Genomic DNA, 3762 nt, shown 5'->3' with positions numbered 1-3762 from the left:
GTGGTCCCCCTATTTAAAAAGGGGGACCGCAGAGTGTGTTCCAACTATAGGGGGATCACACTTCTGAGCCTCCCCAGTAATGTCTGTTCGGGGTTTCTGTAGAGGAGGGTCCGTTGGATAGTCGAATCTCAGATTCAGGAAGAGCAGTGTGGTTTTCGTCCTGTCGTGGAACAGCGGACCAGCTCTACACCCTCAGCAGGGTCCTGGAGGGTGCACGGGAGTTTGCCCAACCAGTCTACATGTGTTTTGTGGACATGGAGAAGGCGTTCAACCGTGTTCCTCAGGGACTCCCGTGGGGGGTACTCCGGGAATATGGGGTACCAGGCCCATTGATACGGGCTGTTAGGTCCCTGTATGACCAGTGCCAGAGCTTGGTCCGCATTGCCGGTAGTAAGTCGGACTCGTTTCTGGTGAGGGTTGGACTCCGCCAAGATTGCCATTTGTCACTGATTCTGTTCATAACTTTTATGGACAGAATTTCTAGGCGCAGCCAACGTGTTGAGGGGATGTTTTTTGGTGACCTTAGGATCACATCTCTGCTTTTTGCGGATGATGTGTTCCTATTGGCTTCATCAGATTGTGATCTCCAGCTCTCGCTGGAGTGGTTTGCAGCTGAGTGTGAAGCGGCCGGGATGAGGATCAGTGCCTCCAAATCCAAGACCATGGTCTTGAGCCGGAAACCGGTAGCATGCCTTCTCCGGGTCGGGGAGGAGGTCCTGCCCTAAGTGGAGGAGTTCAAGTATCTCTGGGTCTTGTTCACGAATGAGGAAAGAATGGAGCGGGAGATAGATAGGCAGAGTGGTGCTGCATCTGCAGTGATGCAAGCACTGTACCGGTCTGTCGTGATGAAGTGGGAGCTGAGCCAGAAGGCAAAGCTCATGGTTTAACAGTCGGTCTAAGTTCCTACCCTCATCTATGGTCACGAACTTTGGGCAGTGACTGAAAGATCGAGATCGCAGATACAAGCGGGCAGTGACTGAAAGATCGAGATCGCAGATACAAGCAACTGAAATGAGTTTCCTTTGCAGGGTGTTTGGGCCCTCTCTTAGAGATAGCTCAGTCATCCGGGAGGGACTCAGAGTAGAGCCGTCGCTCCTCCATGTCAAGAGGAGCCAGTTGAGGTGGTTCATTTGGTTAGGATGCCTCCTGGAGGCCTCCCTGTTGAGGTGTTCCAGGCACGTCCCACTGGGAGGAGACCCAGAGGAAGACCCAGGGCACGCTGGAGGGACTATGTTTCTCGGCTGGCCTGGGAACGCCTTGGGATTCCCCCAGACAAGMTGACCCAAGTGGCTGGGGAGAGGGAAGTCTGGGTCTCTCTGCTTAGGCTGCTGCCCCCGTGACCCAATCCCAGATAAGCAGCAGAAAACAGACGGACGGACAAACAATCAAGGATTTCTAAAGGTAAATCTGGAAAATTAACAAGGCTGCCCAAACCTTCGCACCCCACTGTATGTACAGTTGCATGAAAAAGTATGTGAACCCTTTGGGATTTCTTTGATTTCTGCATAAATTGGCCATTAAATGTGTTCTGATTTTCATCAAAGTCAGAACAATAGACAAACACAGTCTGCTTAAACTTACCACACAAACAATATATGTTTGCATGGTTTTATTAAATACAACATGTAAACATTCACAGTGCAGGGTGGAAAAAATATGTGAACCCCTAGGCAAATGCTTTTTCCAAGAGCTAATTGAAGCCAGGTGTCAGCCAACCTGGAGTCCAATCAGTGTGATGAGATTGGATGTGCCCTGTCCTAAAAATACAAACAAACAAACAAACAAACAAAAAACACCAGTTTTGAGTTTGCTGTTCTTAAGAAGCATTGCTTGATGTGAATCATGCCTCACACAAAAGAGCTCTCAGAAGACCTACGTCCAAGAATTGTTGACTTTGGAAAGGGTTACAAAAGTATCTCTAAAAGCCTTGATGTTCATGTGTCCACAGTAAGACAGACGGTCTACAAATGGGGAAAGTTCAGCACTGTTGCTACTCTGTCTAGGCGTGGGCATCCTGTAAAGATGACTGCAAGAGCACAGCTCAGAATGATCAATGACGTGAGGAAGAATCCTAGAGTGTCAGCTAAAGACTTACTGAAATCTCTGGCACATGCCAACATTTTTGTTGACAAATCTACATTACGTAAAACATGACACAAGAATGGAGTTCATGGGAGGACACCATGGAGGAAGCTACTGCTGTCCAAAAAAAACCTTGCTGCACATTTGAAGTTTGTGAAAGAGCACCTGGATGTTCCACAACACTCCTGGCAAAACATCCTGTGGACAGATGAAACCAAAATTAAGTTGCTTGGAAGGGACACACAACACTATGTGTGGAGAAAAAAGGCAGAGCACACCATCATCAAAACCTCATCCCTACTGTGACATATGGTGGAGGGGGCATCATGGTTTGGGGCTGCTTTGCTGCCTCAGGGCCTGGATGGATCGCCGTCATCAACGAAAAATGAATTCACAAGTTTACCAAGACATTTTGCAGGAAATCTTAAGACCATCTATCCACCATCTGAAGCTCAACAGAGGATAGATGATGCAACAGGACAATGACCCAAAACATAGAAGTAAATCAWCAACTGAATGACTTCAACAGAAGAAAATACACCTTCTGGAGTGTCCCAGTCAGAGTCCTGACCTCAACCCAATTGAGATGCTGTGGCATGACCTCAAGAGAGTGACACATTGTGGAAGTCAGTGAATGTTACTTTTATTGGCCAAGCACAGGGAAAAAATATGGAATCACTCAATTCTGAGGAAAAATATATGGAATCATGAAAAACAGATAAACAAAAGACCATTCAAAATACATCACTAGTATTTGGTTGCACTACCTTTGGCTTTTATAATGGCTTGCAGTCTCTGAGGCATGGACTTGATGAGTGACAAATAGTATTCTTCATCAATTTGATGCCAACTCTCTTTGATAGCAGTTGCCATATCAGCTTTGCAGGTTGGAGCCTTCTGAAGGAGTGCTCATCCATTTGCCAGAGGTTGTATTTCCACCAGGGATAAATAAACTATTTATTCATTCATTTTAGCGTTTAGGCACCCGTTTAGTTAGCCTCTGAGCTGTCCATTCAATACTTTTAGCTAGCCTTTTGCTCCTTTCACCTGTTAGTTACTAGATTTTAGTTTTTATTACCTTTAGCTTTCTGCATTTGGCTACTTCTGTCTTGAAATCTTTTGTTACTTTGATCTTTAACTAGCTTCCTGGGGTAGCTATTTTAGATATTTTTGGCACTTTAAGCTAGCATTTTAGTATATTTTGGTTTTAGTGAACCTTTTGCCTTCAGTATCTAACTATTATTTTTGTTATTTTAAATAAATTCTCTTGAGGATAAATTGGTTATCCATTTTTTTTTTCATTTTAGCTTTTAGCTAGTGCTGTACCACTTTAATCTTTAGCAAGCCTTTTGTTAGGCTGCTTATAGTTGGCCTTATGTTACTTTTAGCTTTTAGATAACGTATTGCAGGGCTTCTCAAATTTTTTGGATCTGGGGACCCCTAACAGGGGAGAGAAGTTTCCAGGGACACCCCAAAAACCGCATGCTGAATAAAAATAATTTAGCCTACTACCATTTTAACTCCTAAATACCATGGGAACAATTGTTTTTATTTCTTTTTCTTTTTTTGTTACTTATGTTTACTTTGGCCTATTGGTCCTCCTGTGTGAATATCCACTTTTTAAAATTAGAGAAATAATTAATAATTCATTTTAATTTATTTTGGGATCCCCCAACTACA

The sequence above is a fragment of the Austrofundulus limnaeus genome, unplaced genomic scaffold (genome assembly GCF_001266775.1).
Source record: "Austrofundulus limnaeus strain Quisiro unplaced genomic scaffold, Austrofundulus_limnaeus-1.0 Scaffold773, whole genome shotgun sequence".
In the NCBI taxonomy this organism is placed as follows: domain Eukaryota; kingdom Metazoa; phylum Chordata; class Actinopteri; order Cyprinodontiformes; family Rivulidae; genus Austrofundulus; species Austrofundulus limnaeus.
This window is presented reverse-complemented; position numbering follows the sequence as displayed.